This window comes from Haliaeetus albicilla, chromosome 1, assembly GCF_947461875.1.
Source record: "Haliaeetus albicilla chromosome 1, bHalAlb1.1, whole genome shotgun sequence".
NCBI classification, from domain to species: Eukaryota; Metazoa; Chordata; class Aves; order Accipitriformes; family Accipitridae; genus Haliaeetus; species Haliaeetus albicilla.
The window spans coordinates 58,727,907-58,748,581 of NC_091483.1; the positions used below are offsets into that span (position 1 = coordinate 58,727,907).

Here is a 20,675-nt window from a genome sequence, read left to right on the forward strand (position 1 = left end):
ATGTACGCCAGCCTTGTAGCCACTGAGCAAATCTTACACATGCCTCAAGTTCTTGCTTTACTTGTGGGGTGCACAGCTGCAAACTCTTGTCCTGTAAGTTTCCTCTTTCTCTGGTTAGTTAAATGTAGAGAGGAGATAAATGCTACTACCTAGCTGAGACACTGATTGAGAAAATGATCTTTCATGCTGCATGTTACTTTTCCCAGAGAATTCCTTATGTACAAAGGACTTCTCTCATCCTGAAGAATTTCAGAGGTTTTATGGTTTGTTTGGGTTCCCCTGTCTCCACCCCCCCACCCAATAAAGGTACACTGCAGTGAGACAAGACATTTCTTATTAAAGCAGTATTTGCACAAAGAGAATGATGGGACTCCAGCCAGAGGTAATATCATGTTGGTATGCAGTTGCATGAGACATGATTGTTTTAGCCAGTGCAATAAGATGGCTCTTAAGGGCTTATGTCAGGGTTCAGGGTTATTCTTGGTCTTTGTGCTTTTCGTGGATGTTAATCAAGAAGACTTAGTGGTCTGTAATACACAGGAAGCTGGGCTAATGATGCAACTTTTCTTTCCAAGTTGTTTTTCTTTAGTGTCTATACCTACTTGATAGAGCCTCAATTCTTACATGGGAACCAAGCAGTATTCTTCTAAAACATAGAGTTGCTATGCAAATTATTAATTTGTATCATATATGAAGTCATTCTCATGTCTTTTTCTTCTCCCTTTCTCCCTCACTCCCTTTCTCCCTAAGAGCTTGTAAGTCCTCTTGCTGTCCTGAGTCATTTTATGTATTAATAAGGGAGTGTCATAATTTCCCTTAAATAAGATTCCAGTCTTTTCCCTGGGGAAGAAGCTATTGGGTTGAGGACCTTCACCTTAATAGGACCAGTCACCCTAATTTATCTTACTCCTGTCTGTAGCCATGTCCAGTTCCCCAAAGGTCTGGCCATCAGAGCATCTTTAGGTGAATTGCTCACTGCATGATGCTTGGTGGGCCTCTGTTTTACTGTCAGGAAGCACTCTGCGAGGGCATGGTGCAGCCATTGGCCTGGCATTAGCTAGGCATCTTGCAGGCAGCTTTGTGAGACCATCCCTGCTAATCTTTAATCAGCATTCTCATGGCAGACTGCTTTGATGCCAAGCTGAGGGGAATAGTGCTTCAGTTGTTGTTTAATGTAGTTGAAACTCTTCATCCCAGCTGCTCAGGGAGGATACAGCTTGCCAGATCCTAGCTTTTCAAATTAAAAGGAAAGGTTACTCATTTTGTGATAACTGTGGGTTTTGGAGGTAATGGAGTTGGTGTGGGTTCAACTACCTGAGCAGCTATCGCTGCTTTTCAGAGTCTTTTAGCAAGCCTTATAGTCAGGGCATGGGTGTCGTGCTTGCAGTGGAGCTGGTGCTTACCACATTGTCTCTGAGATCACAGATGCTGTAGTGTAGGCTAGTTCTTTTTCAGATTTCACTGGATTAACACTTATATGTTTAACATGTCTACAGAATACATTTTAAAGGTGGAAGTCCATGCCAAGAACAAAATCTGTGTGGACGCAGCAATAGCTCAGGTTGTCCTTCAGGCCACGTCAGCATCTTCCTCCATGCCCCAGTGGGTTCTCTGCTGCTAATAACAAGAGAGTTCAGTTTTCATGGCTGTTCCAGTATTTCTGCTGAGACTGATTTCTGTAGTGTGTCTGCTTCTCTGTCAGGGGTTGAACCAGAATTAATTTGTTTCACAGACTAGTAGAAAATCCATGGTTGCTCTTGCCTCAGGATATACTTGTATTGGTGACCCCTCTTTAGTAAAACAGTTTCTTATTAAGAGTCATTTAAAACTACAAAGCAGTGCTACAAAGCAATGAGCTTGGTTGAACCTGAACTTCAGGTCCAAGTGTGGCCCAGAAGACAAATGCTCTGTGATACTTCGTAGGGAGCTGGTAGGAGATGAGTTTAATGGGTCCCATTCTAATTGACCTCAGTTCAGGCTGGTTTGGTGCTGAAATCATACGAGATCATCTACAGTACTTGTTGCTTGGCAAATAAGGTTGCAGTACCTCCATGGTAGCTCCCCAGTAGTGTGCCGCAAGCCCTCTTCTGTGGCTCAGCAGAGGCTATCAGAAAGTTCCTGCTATGTTATCATCACTTAGGACTGGAGAGAGTAGCTGCTTATTTGTGGAAGATGTTATTCACAAAATCAGGCTAATGCTCTGGTGCCTGATTTGGTTAATAATAGTAATAGGTTGTGAAGGAAACCCTGGGGGAACTTCTCAAATTGCAGCAGGTGAATGGAATAGCCTGTGTTTCTGCTCCCAGTGTTGTCATCATTCATCATCACCTTTTGCCACTGGTAACAGCAGCAGAAGATGTAGTACTGGGTAGTGTAGGACATGGTTCAGCCTTTTTTACTACCTTAGTATATCATACTTTCAAAGAGAGATAAATTTCTTGGTATATTGATAGCAATTGTCCTTGCAAACCAAGGACACAGTTCTTGTCTTGGGGGAGGTTGTTGTGGAGAGGAGAGACCTGAAAAGAAATAATTGAATCTTAGCTGGTTGTTTGTCTGGAGCTAGTAGTTTATTGTCCGCAGACTCGACTCATTTGTGAAAAAATGGAAAATGCTACCATGAGGTAGAAATAAACAGTATTTTAGAAAATGTTAAATAAAATTGCTTTTTTAATGGAGTATTGCAATATTTAACGTGATTGTTTGTGGCTCAGTTAGGATTAGGAAGCATCAGTGACAGCATGAAACTCTGTTCTGATTATTCTGACAGATGTTTAATTATTAAAAAACCTGGTTTTTCCTAAGAATAAGTTCTTCCATCAAGAAAAGTGGAACTCCTATGTGATAACTGCAGATAATGAACCATATCTTGACTTGTGACTCAGTTAATAAATTTTTCTTTTTGGATGCTGAGAATCCTTTCCACTGCATTGTTGCAGAAAAACATGGGACGTGGCATATTAGCTTAGGAACAATTTACACTGTATTGCAGCAGTTGTCAATATGATACGGGTTGTGAATGGAGAGGGAAGGTGGTACCCAGGAACATGCTTATATTATTCTAAATGCACATCACCATTAGCTTTGAGGAAAGAATCAAAAAGCCCCAACGACAGCCTGTCTCACAACTACTCTTCTGTTTATGCAAGTGATTTCAGTGACTGACACTAGTATAAAACTGGCTTCAGATGCAGAGTGGATCATGTCCATATGTCATTCAATGTCCAAAAGGCTGACCAAAGTTTTATCTCAGTGTGCTAGACATGGGTTTCAAATACTCTTTTAGTTAAATAAAACTACAAATTCTACGTTATATGACTTTGCTGTCTCTTGTAGCCATTATTTTTGAGGGCAGGTAAGGCTAAACAAGTACTTTGACAAAACCTCCAATATAATTTCCAGTGTAATTACTACTTTGTTAACTTTTTCAGAAGTATTTCAGGATGACACTGATACGTTAGTCATGAGGTTTTGTTATAGAGCTATAGAGCTAGTTTGTGTAGCTTCCTTCCAGAAAGACGTAAAAAAACCTGTGGCTTTTTATTTCCTTATTTCATTAACTGATCCTAAAGTACTATTTTTTTCCTATGATGCTGCAGAAATGACTCTTTCCAACATTTCATTGTTTACTAAAAAGCTGAGGGGTTTTGTATGACTGATGAACAACTCTTTATTATCAGAGTTCTCTGTATCAAATGGCTATGCCATAAAACCTGCAAAAGCTGGAAACAAAGGAGAGGTTTATTTAGTGTACTCTGTTTGGATACTACAGCATTGTTGTCCATATGAGTTCCTCATGACTTTCAATTTATTTTTCCTTCATATCCCTGTGGGTTAAAAAGCAAAACAAAACCCCAGAGGGCTGAATTGTTTTCTTGTCAAAAATGTAAATGAGTTGCTTGCTTCTTACAAATAAGACTTCAGTCCTTCCTTCAGTTCCGCAGCAAAAGAAACGTACTGCCTATGTTGCTAGAGCTGTAGCTGTTGTCCAGTTTATGGCAAATTGAGATGTTCAGACACACGCTTGGTAACTGCACCTAGAGAAGGGGGCTTTTTAAGGGGAGAAAAAGTAGTAGAAATTAAAATCCTGAACCATACCTCAGAAATAGTTCATCTGCTTTTAGTCATTCCTGGTTTTGACTGCTTCAGAGAAATAAGAAGGCCAAGAAATTGTGTAGAAGGCAGAGTGAAAAATCTGTTCACAAAGTTTCTTCCAAATCGTATTAGATGAAAGTCATCTTATCCTTTGAAACTTGATACCCCAAACCTTAGGTGTTTGGGTTTGGTGGTGTGGGGTTTTTTTGTTTGTTTGGTTTTGTTTGGTTTGTTCTGTGGGTTTGTTTTGTTTTGGTTTTTTTTTGTTGTTGCCTTTTTTTAAAAAAAAACCCACCACCTTTGTACTCTGGATTTCTTGTTATTCACTAACCATGCAGTTTTATAATCCTGCTGGATTTTTGTCCAGATATGGTTGTTCAGATTTTCGATAACCTCTTGGTGAATTCCACAGAAAAATTGTTGATGCTCTTTTTTTAACTAAATAAAAAACCCAAACCCAAACAAGACCCCACTACATTAGAGAAGAGTATCTCCCATTCAGATGCTTACCCCCATCATATTACACAATTCATAACTTTCAAGATGATTTTGTTGGATGATTTTATACCCTTTTGGAAGGCCATGCTTGGATCACCTTTCTCTGATGCTAGGTATATTGTAATTTCCAGCCTAAATTTAGCAACGACTGCTTTACCTGCACGCATTATACTTTAAAGTTTTTTTTGCTTCTCTCAGCCTTTTTTCTGCTGTAAGCCAAACCCTTAATATCCTTGTACAGGACAGAAATCTGGTACCTTGATTATCTTCCAATTTCCTGTGTTTTCCATTAATCCCTGGTGTGTGAGGGACCAGATGCTACTGGGCTGTTTCAGATGAGGTCTGGGCATTACCTCGCACGATGGTGTCAGTGTTTTCCTAGCTCTGCAGGAAGGGCTGTAACCAGAGAACATATTTGCCTTCCCCTGTGCATGCATCACACTGGGAACTCAGAGAGCAGGTCAGTGCCCTGCTGATGTAGCTGGGTCTCTTTCTTCCATCATATCCTAACATTTGCATCACAGCCGAACACTGACAGCAGAATTTCTTAGTGATTCCCTGAATGAATGACCTTGTGCTCTGTGTTACTTCACTTAATTACATTTCTATTATGTTCCTTCTCAGCATCCAGTTTTTCTCTTGGTGATTCCATCTTTCTCCTTGCAGCAGAGCATCCAAATTTTGTCAGCAGCAGCTTTCAGTAACACCTTTTGTGACAAGATCATTAATGATACTATTAATTGAAATTTCCTTTTTATCATCTGACATTTTCCACTCTTTTGGTTAATTTGTATCTTCCCATCTCCCCTTACTGTGTCAAAAAGAGAAGTTCCCATTTCACTTCCACTGAACCATTTATTTGGATCTTTCCTTGTCTTCCCTCTTGTTAACAAAACTAACATTTTGTGCTTCCCTCAGTGCATCAAAGCTCCTGTACAACAGCTTTGGTAATTGTCTGTTCCCTAAGTCTTCCTGGTTTTATGGTCTCTGAAAAATACTTGAAGATACTTGGGCTTGTCTGGGCTGCTGAAGTTAGCATACTGCATCTGAGATGAAAATCAAGCATGGAGGAAGCTTCTGTTAGTGTCTTACAGCCTTCCATTGCCACAGATAAAAAAACATTTTGTTAAAGTAACAGTTTGCTTCAGCATCGTTCCTCTGCTGTGAATTGTAAATTGTATTTTAGCTGGTTGTCCAATGGTCAGGAAGCAGTTACACACACACACACACACACACAAAATTATATATAAAGTTTTTTATATATTTGTATATAAATACATACATATTTATATAATAAATGTTTATTTTAATATATATTTATATGTATAATATGATAGGGTAAACTTTTTTAGAAGAATCTCTACATTGAAGTTTCAAAATCCAACCCGCACTACATTTGTTACTGCATCTGCTACCACCAGATCCCCAAGGAGCAGCAACAGCTAATGCTGTGACTGTTGCATTGCAGACTGGAGATATAATGCGCTTGGGTTAAATAAAAATAGGAAACTCTGATGACAGGAGGAATGAGTAATAAGATACGAACAGAACTGTTGTGATTTTGTTTTGGTATTTTGCTTTCAAGATAGAAGGAGCGGAGGCTGCTTGGGACAGCGATAAGGAAAGTCACAGAAGGTATCTGCTGGTGGTGGAACAACTGTTCCAGAAGGAACTGTTTAAAGAGATACCGGTGCAGATTTTTTTGTATTGCTTTACAATTCTTTTCTTCTGTCCTAACACCCTGGAAACCAGCTGAGCTCAGCTTGTCTTTTGCTCAGCTTGTCTTTTGAGGGCTTTCTAGTAACCATGGGAGTTAGAAACAGCCTTGGCTTGTAATCCTGGTCTTCTGGCAGTGGGTGGGTTCTGCTGTGCTCACTGCTCCTGCAGAAGGGTAAAACACAGGGAGTGTGGATTAGATCATTGTTGTGGTTTAAGCCCAGCCGGCAACAAAGCACCACCAAGCCACTTGCTCACTCCTCCCCCCACCATGGGATGAAGAGGAGAAAATATAAAGAAAAGTTTGTGGGTCGAGACAAGGACAGGGGAGGGATCACTCGCCAATTATTGTCATGGGCAAAAAACAGACTCAACTTCGGAAAAAAACAAAATCAACTTAATTTACCGATCAAATAAAAACAAGGATAATGAGAAGTAAAACCAAATCTTAGAACACCTTCCCCCTCACCCCTCCCTTCTTCCTGGGCTCAACTTCACTCCTGATTTTCTCTACCTCCTTCCCTCCAGTGGTGCTGGTGGTCGGGGAATGGGGGTTGGGGTCAGTTCATCACATGTTGTCTCTGCTGCTCCTTCCTCCTCTGGGGGAGGACTCCTCACTCCTCCCCTACTCCAGCGTGGGGTCTCTGCCACTGGAGACAGCTCTCCATGAACTTTTCTGGCATGGGTCCTTTCCATGAGCTGCTCCAGCGTGGGTCCTTCCCGTGGGCGTGCAGTCCTTCAGTCACAGCCTGCTCCAGCGTGGGCTTTCCCATGGAGTCACGGCCATCTTGGGGGGCATCCCCCTGCTGCGGCGTGGGCTCCTCTCTCCCTGGGCTGCAGGTGGGCATCTGCTCCCCCGCTCCCCTCCATGGGCTGGGGGGACAGCCTGCCGTCTCACCAGGGCTGGGGGGGCATCCCCTCCTCTGGCGCACCTCCTCCCCTGCCTTCTTCACTGACCTCGCTGTCTGCAGAGGGGTTTCACATTCCACTCCCCTCTCCACTGCAAGTTTCCCCTTCTTAAATACGTTATCGCAGAGGTGCTACCACTGTCGCTGATGGGCTCGGCCTTGGCCAGCGGTGGGTCTGACTTGGAGCTGGGGAAGCTTCGAGCAGTTTCTCACAGGCCTGCAGCCCCTCCCCTGCTACCAAAACCCTGCCACACAAACCCAAACCAATCATTTAGATGCAAATGGGCAAGATGGGTAAACTGGGAATTTTTGTCTTGAGTAATAAAATGAAGTCATTCTCATAAGTTATGTTTCAGTATTTAATGGAGGATACCAAGGTGGTGGTTTTGGTTTTGTTTTTCTGTCTGAACAGTTGATGAACGTTTTTGGTTTAGCAGATAGAGCAGTTTGGAGAGAGAAGCTGTAGCTCATCCCATTAGTTAATTGAGAGCTGGCAAACATAGAAATTACGACATTTTTCTGGAGTTTCTGGTTCTGTTTTGTCTTGGCTTTGGAATTTTGCATCCATTCTTGAAAGGACAGCAGCAACACTGTGTTCATTCCTACAACATATGGTGGGGGGAAAAGGGGAGAGTAGTGATGAAATGCTGTAACAGAAAACCTAGCTGTACTTGAAAAGCTTCCCACAGAAAACAAAAGCACAGTGGCATCTATAACTTAGGAAGAAATAAGCACCTTCTCATTCAGAATTACTGCTGTTACCTGACAGTCAGCTTTGAAAAATGATTTTCACTGATCTTGGTGTAAATGAGATTCCAAATGCATCACTGCAACCCTAAATATCGCCCTCTTGTTTTAGGCTTTACAGGAGGATCTGAGTTACCTGGCAATGATTGCTTTGATCATGTAATGCCTTTGCACTCCAGCACAGCTCCACAGCTTGCCAGGCTTCCTTTTGGTACGCAGCCCAACCTCGCTGCAACCCCAGAGGCTCAAAGCATGGCAGTAGTGGTCTTGTCAGCCTTAACTTTGAACTTTCTGTGTGTGTGTGTGCAACTTTATTTCTAACTTAACAAATCTCCCCACAAAGCAAGTAAAATTGAGATCGTTAGCCGGTGTCAATTCAGATAGCTGCACCGGAGTGAATGAAGTTCTCTTGATTTATAAGAAACTGCAAATATTATAGATAGTGTTTTTCTTTGTGTTAAAATATATGTGGACTGCATATTTGCACATAAAATGTCCTGATGCTTTCTTTTACTGTTTACTGAACAAAATCTGCATTAAGGTAACTTAATGTAGAATAAATAAATATAAAAAATAGGTGTGTTTTACTGAGAAAGTATGTATTGTCTGTGCAGGGTAGTAGGGTCAGGGGACCATGAATTACTTGAATTCAGCTTGGTCTATATGATCTGGCTGCAGAAGTACTGAAATGCTAAATTTTTTCAAAAAACACATTTTTGATGAGTTACAGACTCTTATGACAAAGCCTCAGATATGAATTAGGGACACCGTAGGAATTTTGTCCAAGTGACTAACACTGCTGATGTCCCCCAGAACAGAGTGGGAAATAATAACATCCATCCCCGCATAGTGTATGGGAACCTCAACTAAGTGGGCAGGTGACACAGTACCTGGAAAAGACAACCAAGAATAAGAAAAACCCTCATGAAGGACCTCTCAAAAATGGGGAAGAGGGAAAGCATCCAAATGGGAACTTGTTAGGGGGGAAGTTAGAAGCACAAAGACAGCCCAAAAGTATACAGGACAGAGAATTACAAGCAAGCATGATGGCAAGAAACAAGAATTTGAGTAGTGTGAATTTGTTGGAAGGAGAAATGGTGGAGTTGCCAGGCTTTTGGGGCAGGGCAGGACTTTCCAGGTCTCTGAGCATGCCTGGTATCTGGATTACACTGCATCTCAGACAGGTCCAAGTGTGGTAAACCCATGGTGAGTGCAGCAGAGCTGGAGTGCAGGTAGGACATCCCCTTGGCCGTGGGGTTGTGGTTGTCTTTCTGGTTCCCAAAAGGCTTTTATCCTGTGCCAGTGAGCGAGGATGACAGGGAGCGAGTCCTTCAGTGAGCAGGGCAGCTTCCTGCCTCTCAGCAAAGGCAAACAGTGGGAAAGCATAATCTCCTGGACGTGAGCACTCCCAGACAAAACTGGATAGGTCTCTTGGGTAACAGAAAACTTAAAAAAAACCCCCCAAAACAAAACACCCCCCCCCCCAAAACACCCCCAAAACCAAAAACCCCAACCCTGAAATGACAATACCTTTTTTTTTTAAAAAAGGTGGTAGGTATTAGATAAAGAATAATGGATATGAATCATTAATGACCTCAAAAAAGGTCACACTCTCCATGATAGAAGATATTTGGCTAGTAGACAACGTTATGCTTTCTCCAATAGGCAGTTTGGCTTGATAGATCAGCTTCCGATAGCTGTTCCCAGCACTGAAAATTAATGTGCTGCCTCTGTATGTGCATCCAGAAATCAGCAGCACAAATTCCTAATGGCCTGGCTGCACATTTTGCTTGCTTGTTTAAATTGTATTTCGGTTATGTTGTCCTACAGGTGATACTCTGCGTGGCTGCAGGCAAAGTGAGAAGAAGCAGTTGACTACGGGAAGCATATTTGCATTATATATGCAAATATGTACATATCTATACAAAATTTATGTGTATATACAAATACACGTTCTTATCTCAAAATGAGTCATCCACCAGCCTTACTGGTTGATTATTTATTTATTTTTTAAAATCAGCCTCTTTCAGTGTCTGAACCCTTTGGTATAGTGGGCCTATTTTGTGTAGGACCTGTGGCCCCTGTGTGTTTTTAAAACAATGCAAGGCATTCCTCTTACCGATTCCCTAGCTGTGCTATTTCCTGGTATTCAAAGCAAGACTTTATAAAGGTGGGATTGTGTTGTTTGTCAGAATATCACCCAGAGAGTACTGGAATGTAATTTCTTGAGTAGGTGTCCCGTGAGAAACATCATGCAATAACCTTTTTTCTTTCCCTGCTGTGTGTAGCTGTTCCTTGCGAGTGTTGAATGATGTAGTCAGTCACACTTGGATGACTTCTGTAGGTAATTTGCAGTCATCTCTTTTTTTTGCATCCTTTTTCTTGGGCATGTTGAGGGTAGGTCTGCTGGCAATCTATTGTATGAGATTATAGCAGCCAATATGAATGTACTTATATTTGTGTTTGAACACACACCTATTAATAGCAAACGTTGCTTGTAGAGAACCAGGGAAGGTCAAGGAGTCAGCTGGCCATTTAATACTCTCTAAGTAGCAGCACGTGTGAACAAATAAATTTGGGTGAAACCCAAAAAAGATTTAATGTCTGTTAAAAGTATGGAGGTTGGACTATGAGTTGTTTGTCCTCAAATAAAAGATAATGGAATTAGTTCAAGCAAGCTTGATGCTGGCTGTGTGCCTTCTGTATGGACACAACTCTTGGTTTGACTATCTCATTTAAAACAACAACAAAAAAAAAGGGAGCACCAGAATTTAGTTTTCCTTTTTTTCAGTAGTGTCAAAAGATTAATACAAGTAAAATGGAACTCTGATGTAGCAGTTGTAAAAACTAAGAAATGTAAAAGAGCCATAACAAAAGAAGCTCTGTAAAGAAAGTGGCTTAGGAAGATGACAGTCTCAGCTGAAAGTCACGGCAGGCCTCTCTGCAAGATGATTTATGCCCTCATTATGTGTGATGATGAGTAGCTGGTAGCTCTGTCACCACAGCTCCTAGAAAAGACTTGGCATGAGGTGAAGTGGATAGTGTTTTCAGGTGCTCCCCTGCGTGGCAGGTATGCAGTTGATAGTGCTCAGGTTTTGTTTCCATGGTTGTCTGTAATTGTTTGCAGTGTGGGGTTTGGTCACCTGAAATGAATCGGGGAAGATCGTCAAGAAAAGACAAAAAATAACTTTCCAGGCAGAGCCAAATCAAAACATTTCTTGAAGAGAAACCATAAGGCTGTATGTGCATTTGTGTATATGTAATTTTTAATTTAACTGTAGAGATGTAAAAATCACTATAAAACATTTTAAAAACAATTTTGCAGTAGAATAATAATCAAAAAACCCAGAAATTGTTACAAAACACATTTGTTACAGAACAAATGTGTGTGAGCAGGTTAAAAACTAATACTAAGAAGACCTGATCTGACATATTAGGTACATTCAGGTTTAACTCAGATTTATGTGCAGTTGAGGATATCTAAGTTGTGTACATTTAAAAACAAAACAAACCCCAAATGTGTACATGCATTGTACTTGGATCTTTAAAAATGAATATTTGAGACCTTCTGCCGTTTTGTTTACTATTCTCATGGATGTATATGGAAAATAAGTGCTGGTTTTCAGATGCTTTAGCTATGTCATTTGGATACCAACAAGGTCGCTTACATTTCTGTGCAAGTTCCCTGAGCTTGCTGAAGCTCAGGAGTCCCTCTGAGATTCACCTGGGTGAGTGGGTGTATTTAAAAGACAAGTTGCTTTGGCTATTCTGGTCGCAATTCAAGGATGGTTCTTGAAAAAAAGAAAAAAACCAAACCCAAACAGCATCTTTGTTTGTCTTGATCTGGGTATGCCCCTGCTGGTACATACAATCCAGTATAACTATTTTTTTGCAGGGCAGTTTAACTTCACTTACTGTGTGGCACTTGCTTCTAAATTGACTTTTTGGTAGTTGGCTTCAATCCAGGTTGTAAATCTTTGCAGTTCCCATTTTATACAGTAGCTGATGAAATCTTTGCTATAATGAGAATATATGTTTATGTTGTCTTTTCCACTGAGATTTTAGGGTTTTAAAATGTGGTATTTAAAATGGTCGTACCTTTGGGTCCCCACCTGGCCTTTTCAAAGAGTGGTTTATTCCCATGGTGGGCATGTTTCTTTAGGAGAACCATACTCCAGTTTAATTCAACTGTTTGAGAGCATAATTGTGGGGTTGGGGATTTTTAATTTGTATCTGTTAAGTTTTTTTATTATGGTATGCTGCAGATGGCCGCCCTTTAATGCTGTACTGGTAGGTAGGGAAGGAATAGCATGTCTCAAGTGTAGACGTTTGATACAATCTAGTGAGTGTTACCACTTCAGAAAAGTGTATACTTTCTAGAAAGACAAGAATGCATTTATGAAAAATGAGTAATCTTGCACCTCCATACATACTGATCAAATTCTTTCACAAGCTAGGGAAAAGAATTGTAAATACTGTCATCTGGTTACAATTTTTGTTTCCCCTCAGTAAATTTTTTTTTAATCCTTTTACAGCTAAAGACTGTTCTGTCGTAGTCTGCTATGAATTATGAACTTGGTGGGTAGGTATTTGAGCGGAGTAAAAATGTTAGTGAATTCGAGGTGAGGGGATACTTAATTTTTTCTACTAATAAATATGGTTTGGGTTTTTTTTTTTATTCCTATAGATCAGGAAAGGGGAAGCAGCCATTTGCAACTTTTTTCCTTGCACAACATTATAATGTGTTGAATTAGTAGGTGTCATGGTGCAGAATTCTCCTTTTTGTTGCAAGAGAGCACCATCTTGTTGATTCACTGAACTTTCTCCATTGAGGAGAGCTGAACAGGACATGCTTTTTCAGCAGCGATTTGGGAAATAATGGAGATCTTTACCTGCTTTTTGCAGTGTCAGACATGCAGCCTTGTAGTTGTCTGTATTTCAGGAGTAATCCACAGAGGCTGTAGCAATGTTATGCAATTGCATTTTAAATCATTTTAAGCACAGACTGCCATGGTCCCATTCTTTCCACTTGCCCTCACTAGCTACCAATCCTAGTGCAACCACCATGAGCCAGTTCAAGAGCGTAATCTGGCTGAAAACACATCTTTATGTGGAGTTTTCAGCTGTGTTGGCTCCCAGACCAGCTCTCCAGAGAACTGCATGGATGCCAATATATATAAAACGGTTATCTAATTCAAGAGTAAGCTGGTGTTCTGCTCAATCAGGGAACTGACATATCTGAAGATTTGTGGAAATCTCCCAGTTTTGGTGCAGTGCTATTTCATCTATGTCCTGATACTTCTCTCTGTTTCCTGGATAGAACAAGTGTGTGCTTGTAGCTGCAGCCAGAGACAGTAAAAATCCTTAATGAATTAGGAAAAACACTCCCCAGAATTTGCTGGGTTTTTTGTCCTTCCAGCAAGGGAGAGAATGAAATAAAAGGAAATGTATCTTTATAAATTGCATGGTTGACATGCAATGTGTGTTGGAAGACATCTGGGAACATGAAGGCTATTCAGATGAACTAAGAAAAAGGTGAAGCTGAAAATCACCTGAAAGCTGTATTTTAGCACAAAATCTTACACCAAAGAAAGAAAAAATGGGACTTGCTTTTAGACTAAAAGATTTTATGCTAGTTATTTGACAGGTTCAGTAGCATTTCAATTAAGATTTTGGATTTGTGATTTGTTATTCCAAAGTGACCGTAAGATGTGCCATGCATTTCTTGTTTGCTTGGGTTTTTGATACTTCAAGAAAACTGATACACTAGTAAATAGCCTGCATTCCTGTAAAGGCACTTTGTTTTTTAGGGACAGATTCAAAATGATCAATGTTATGTAGCACGGGTAAGTTTTGCTTCTATAGCAAACTGTTCATAAACTTATTGCTTAATATTGCTTCACAAAATTTAAGATGACATTGTTATTAAATCTCACCTACTGGCTAACTGTATTTAAAACCAAAAGCAAACTCTTTCTTGTAGTGTTTGTTGTTCTGTCTGTATCATGGGCCAAAAGAAGCTACTGTATGATCTGAGACTTCTTTGTACCTTAAAATTTATGTGAGCTTATTAATGGAGGCCAACCGCTAATAATAAATTTGTGCTGCATGTATAGCACAACAGTTCATCTCTTCTGACAACATGACTATGAATAATTTATAGATGTAGTTATCCTGAAATTTGTAGGGGTCATTAGCATTTTAATGAAAAAGGTACAGCTGTTGTACTAAATCTTCACTTTTTTTTTTCTTCTCCCTCAGTTAAGCATTTCGATCTGTACTTTGAAAGCAGCTGACAGCGTGCGGTAATGTGCTGACTGGCACTATGGGCAGGCGGTACCCGGGGGCTCACTATCGGCCAAGCAGCTCATGTATGTATGCAATTGGTCTAATTTATTTGTTGCTTTATTACTTTTGAAGGCTGCTAAGTTTATAAATTCCAAAATAGTATTTATAAAGGATGCTGACATGTTCTAATCGATGCCAGCTCTCCTGTGTGTGTACCCAAATGGTAAGTGTATTGATTAATGTTTAAACTGCAAAGGTGTTTTCTAGAACTTTAAAAGGTGGCTTCCAGTGTGACTTGACCAAGTCTACTGCAGTGTACTGTGTGTTCAAGGTCTTCAACTTCATTTATTATAGGGTTCAAAAGTATAGCTGCTATTCTCTTCACTCTCATCCCAAGTTTTTAGTACTAGATACCTTCAAATTAACAAACTGCTTGAGCTTATCCTAAAGGTCACTGTGCACTATAGCTTTAATTGCTTACAACTGCAACTAACGTCTCTGGTTCAAATTATTTATACGCTTGAGTTCAATATTATTCACATTGGTTTTTTTTCCTCTGAATTGTATCCTATTGGATTATATTACATTAACTCTTATTGAAGGTTGTATTCTGTAAAAGTGCAAAGGCAACTCCTAAAATTTATCACCTGCACCTTCCATTGAGTAAGCAGACATCTCTCATGCTAGTGCAGATGGCAGCCACCACACCGCAGTGGTTCCACAGTGCAGGCTGTGTGAAATGAGCTAACATTACCTTCCCTGGAGAGCTGTGTGGGGTAGCACCCCGACTCCAGAAGGCTGCTGTGGGTCCTCGTGCACTTTCTGTTGATCCTCTCAGGCTGCTGAGGTGAAGCTGTGGTCGGTTAACTTTTGTATTCACTCTTCTTTCTGCTGTAGCAGAAGACCATGATCCCATGTGGCTTTTCTTGGCATCAAAGCCAGCTTAAGAAGCTCTCATTTCTGTACCATTCTTTCTGTTCCTTTGAAGACTTCTTTAAAAGCCTTGATCACATCAGGCATCCAGCTCCACACATACTTGTGTTGACTGATGCAAGTAGTAAACTGCAGTGAGGGCTTACAGCTGTGGCGGGACAGGGACTTCCTATGGTGACTTTGCCATCAGACATGAGGAACTGCGTGGTGAGGTCCTGTATTCAGAACTTGACTTCACTGGATATTCCCTAACCCAAGGCTAAATCCTACGAAGCAGTAAAGCATATTTACTCTCTGCTGCAGACGAGTCATAGATGTCATGAAGATGTGTGTTAAAATGGTGCATTAGACCCAATTTAGAGACTACTTTTCTAAAGAGTTTGTCTTGGGTATTAATGTCTGTATATTGTCTATACTAGCATGGAGGGAATAAATGGTTGCTACAGTTTTGACAGGTCTCTGGTGGTCAGGTGCTGGAGTACAGAATTAGACTGATCTGTTTGAATCACTTGACATTAAATCTAGACAGTAGTGTCCTCTCGGCATACTGCAGGGCATGATATCCACATCTCATTCGTAGGCCTGAGGCTCAGAACTTTAAAATGATCTAGTGTGGAGGTAGGTAATAAATTCTTTCCCATTCCTATTTAGAAAGAACAGGCAATGGGCATTAAATTCTTACCAGAAGAGCTTAGGGTGTTTTTCCTGTTGTCTAGTTGAGCAGTTGCAGACAGTGAAGAAGTGGAATTGTTTGCTTGGGGAAACTCTGGGGTTCCCATCATCTGCCAGGGCCGAAACTTGCGTCGGAATCAATTGGCGCCAGAGCTCCCTCTGTTTGAGGACAGAGATATCAAAATACTTACTTCATGATTGCTTTATGCTTTTGTTAAGCCAAGTTTTCCCCTTCCTTACCTTGTCAGGGTTTCTAAGCCAGGAAACTTGCTTTATTTTTTGGTTTTGTTACTGTATGATTTGTGCAACTTCCTGGTGCCTAACATAATAAGTGCTTTGGACATCCAACAATAATGGCATTGAAATTGCCCAGTCTTTGGGAAATGTGGATCATAATGAAATCTCTGATAGCAGATCTCAATGAAAGTGCTGGTAAAATACATCATTTTGCTTTTGTTTTGTTTTTTTTTTTTTCCCCCATAAATAATGAGTAATTGCACCATCTCAGCTATTGTATTTCACATTCACAGTTGTTGCAGTCTTAATGTACAGTTAAGGACTTGGTGCAGCCTTAAGCCTTAGTCCCTGACTTTATCTTCTGTCTGTACATACGCATATACCTAAATAAAGTCTGTGAAGGGAAGAATTAGGTCTGTGTGGAGTATGGCAGTTGTATTGCTTCTTTGGTGGTGAGATAGTCAATGACAAACGGATGAAATATTGTTTTGTTGAATGATTTAATAAATTTAATGAATATAATAGTGCATGGTCTTAGGAAAATAGCAAAAGGTTTTATATTCAAGGAAACACATACAATTTCAATAGAAAACAGCTTATTTGAAGCCCAGTGCTAGGAAATGTATTTGAAGTGCAGGTGCTGAATATATGGGAAACAGCAAGGTGTTTAAAATGTAAAGTTGAAAACTGTGAATTTAACAGATGCATGCTAGTTTAGACTTTTAAAAAATGTAATTAAAGAGCAATGATCTCCCTTGATTACTGACAATAAGCAAAGCAGTCTTGGGTGTATCCGTGGTTCTGTCTAGCACTGCTTGTCCTGACTTAACACTCCCTCATGTGCTGTTTTCCTGGTTTTTATTTTTTCTTTTCTGTGCTTTTCTTGTGAAAAATATGGACTAAGGATGTGCAGTCTCCAGCTACTGAGGAACTAGGTTGTGTAAACAGACTTCTTTCATTAATTTCTTCTGAGCTTTATATTTTTCTAATACTTGCTCATAAACCCCACTTTTCTGCATCAGCTTCAGCAGCTCTTCTGAAAACTCGGTACTGTTTATGTTGTTGAGGTAGCCTCAAATTTTCTTTCACACTAAAAAATTTTTTTCTGTGCACAGAGTAAAAGGGGTTTGTATGCTAAAAAAAAATTTTAATGGGTTGTTCATGCATATCCTGTCCCCAGCATAGTAATTCATTTATTTTAGTTAGTGGTAGTGTTTTGCACGATATCGAAATCTGAGCAAAGTGATTTGGAGAAAGTGGAATTGGTTCCAGTGCCATTCTGTGGGCATTAAATGCTCAGGAGGGTTTAAACAATAATAATAATAATAATAAAATGCACAGTTTTGTGAGAGTGCTTTAAAAAAAAAAAAGCCCTCTTTTTCAGAAGGCATTGGAAGTGAGGAAATGCAGGAATTTGTGGGTGGTAGTTTTCGGCACTTGTTGACCTTTGGAGTGTGCCAGGGTGGAGGTGCAGTCCTGTGGTGGCACGTCAGCATTCACTGGGAGGAAAGGACCCGCTTGTGCCTGGAGCTCCATGACCAGCCCTCGCTGCCCACAGAAGATGGCGCTGCATCTCCCACCCTTTAGTCATCCCTTTCATTTGTGGTAGGCAGAGGTGGACTTTTATTTCTCTTTGAACTATTAGGCATCTCTTATTTAAAAACGACTCAGACTAGGGTCCATGTGGAACGATTTATTGATATAATTCTTTCAATGTAATTATTAGAGCTGACTGGAGTTTTATTTCAGAAACTTGTGATAGAGGGTGATTTTGTTTTTCCAAGCAAACCTTTTTGGGGAAATACCATTTTGATGAAATGTTCATAAATCAAGGATGAGGATGAAAGGAAAAATCCCTTGTGGGAAGGCACTCCCCTGGACTTTGGAGGGGAGAGGTTTGAGTCTTGGTTCTTCTTGATCATCTCCGATGCTAGAGCTGCTTCTATAAATAATTCAATATACTTGAGGGACAGAGAGAGCAGGGTTGATTTTATAAACTTGGGGTTTGATTTCCCTCAAGGAATACTCAAATTCCTGTTCTGCCTGTGTCCCTTCAGCTTCCCAAGGAGTGCCCAGCTGTGATCTTCTTTGCACTGGGGCAATCCCCTGCTGCTGGTCTTGCAAGGGGGCTGTGGCTTACTGAAACTGCTGGAAAGTCTTAGCTTTGTTGAAGTGAAATAAGGAAACAAATGTGAGAATGGTGACATTATAAAGAACAGCAAACCCCTGAAAAAAACCCCCAAACTTCCAGTCTTGCAGCCAGCGCCAGTATTTACATTGCTATTGTTAGCCCAAGGTGAGTTGGTGTGAAAATGTACCATGGAGAGGCTTTGTGGGCGTGGCTTGGATCTCTTTCCAGAGTAACAGAAAACTCACCCAAAGAGGCACCCTGACCCCCAAGGAGGAGTGTATCTACCATGCAACTCTTGGTAGAACCATCCCAGTAAAATTCTACATGTGCAAAATCCTGCCCTGTATCTCCTGACCTTTTCCTCCCAGAGAAAGATATCTTGGTGTAAATGAGACTCAAGCTTTAGCACTGCTCAGATGATGCTCAGGGGGACAGTTTTCTGTAAAGTTGCTGAAAAGCTCCACATAATCATTGCTTAGCTGAGGAAGAGGTGGGAATACAGATGATTTACGAAGTGAAAATGACAGAAGCACCCAATGATGCATACGCTGCTGTCCCCATTAAAGCCTCTCTTGTTTAGGTTTCTACCTTTCCTAGGAAGCTGTGTAGCGACTTGCACAACAACTTCATCAAGACCTCTTAGGTGATCCTGGTGAAACCCCAAAACACGGGCCTATTTCCACAGACAGGATCTGACTCAGAGCCTGCAGATACAAAGCTTTCTTTAAGAACTGGGTATTACTCTGAATGCATATTGTCACTTCTGGTTTTATTGCTCAGCATAAATAAATAGTACCCCTATCCATGACAGGTCCATTTCTTCTTCATGGTGGAACCAGAGGTAGAGTGCTCTGAAGCTGAAGGTTTCCTGGTAACTCCACTTGGGGTTTTGCATGTCCATGGAGAACCACCATGGTACTGGATTTGCATTGCATGTTTGTCCCTTTTCACAGGCACCCCAGTTGCTTTTGGTGTTTAAGTGCCTTGTGAAGATCTATGAGTTTGTAGGTAAGAAAAAGGAGTAGAGGATTTTGGCTAGCACGTCAAGCACTCAAGACTCCTTGTTGAAATTCAGGCCACTGATACTAGTAGCTTGTTCTTTTCCACTTGTTCAATGTCTGCTACAGCCAAGTTTGCTGCTTGTTGAAACTGAGCCCACTTTTACCCACGCTTCAGTGTAATTAATATAAATGCCAGTAAGTGCAGTTGCTTTTTTGTTATGTTCTCCTTCCACATTATTGTAGATTGATCTGCTTAGTTTATGGGGACCATGAAGCAAGTACGATACTTTGATTTTATTTACGAGCATGTGGTTTTGTTTTATATATGAACACTAAGGGTATAAGTTTCTCGGCACAGTACAACACCATTCTCAAGGAGCTCTACTTGCTATAGCAGGCCAAGATTAAAGTTATTCCTGTATTCTAGTACCATAATTACATTGGGAGAGTTACTGTAGGGTATGGCCATTTTAGTCAATATTCCATCAGCTTAAGCAGTACTGCAACACTTCATTTTTAAACTGTTTGTATGTTTTGAAGTATTTCTGATTTGTCCCATTAAAGTTTGGTTGAAGACAATACGTAGCTTTGCAGGCCACTTTAAGCCTTGCTGAGATGTAGCTCTTTGTGTAATGAGCCTTATTTTAGTTCAGCTTTTAATGGAAAAACAGACTAGAAATGTGGAGACCTTTTCTGGATGCATCCTGTGCTCTGAAATATATCTTGTTTCATTACTGGGAGCAAGGGATATGTGGGTAGGAAATGTGAGTACAACTTAAAGACAGTTTTACCAGATGTAGTTAAAAGTGCACATATAATAAACTTACCTAGGTGAGAGACAGAATGTTTTTAATATATGTGGAACAGAAGCAATCTTGTCAATGTGCAAAATCTTGATTTCTGCTCCTTGAGAGCCCTGATAGTCTCATTTTGCAAAACCTGGCAATCAGTCTAATGCTCGGTTCTGTGACTAAGACTTGGACTTTTTTATTTTTGCTCACAGGTCTCAACTTACTGTTAGCAATTTGAAATTATTTGCAAACACTCATGAATTAATGAAATTAAAGGTTTTCATTGTTTATATTGACACTTTTGATATACACGGATTTTTATTATTTCTTTTCATATAGAGTTGTAGAGAATCTGCTGGAAGATTATTTCCCATTTATTTGATTTTCAGATTTTCATCTCTAGAGCCCAATTTGACGCTAAGTACAATCTTATAGTAACAAGAAAACGATTTTGGTGTACCGTGCTCTTTCAAACACCTTTTAAGATCTCAGCTATGAGGCAGTGATAATAGGTGGCTCAAAACTATTGCTACCAGTCTGGGTAATTTGAGGGTAAAAACGTTTCTGGATAACCTTGATAAGAGCTTAATGTGTAACTAGCCATAAATTTATTACATGTAATTCAGAGGACAGATGAAGTTGTAGCAAGTGAAATCAT

General features: G+C 40.3%; 1 protein-coding gene across 1 annotated transcript in view; it reads left to right on the top strand.

The window, feature by feature from the left end:
* APBB2 (amyloid beta precursor protein binding family B member 2) overlaps window positions 1-20,675 on the top strand; it is a 198,340-nt gene that overhangs the window by 64,351 nt on the left and 113,314 nt on the right. Inside the window, exon 3 of the mRNA XM_069791231.1 lies at window positions 14,226-14,335. The gene's annotated coding sequence lies outside the window, so the exon portion shown is untranslated. The remainder of the gene's footprint in view (window positions 1-14,225; window positions 14,336-20,675) is intronic.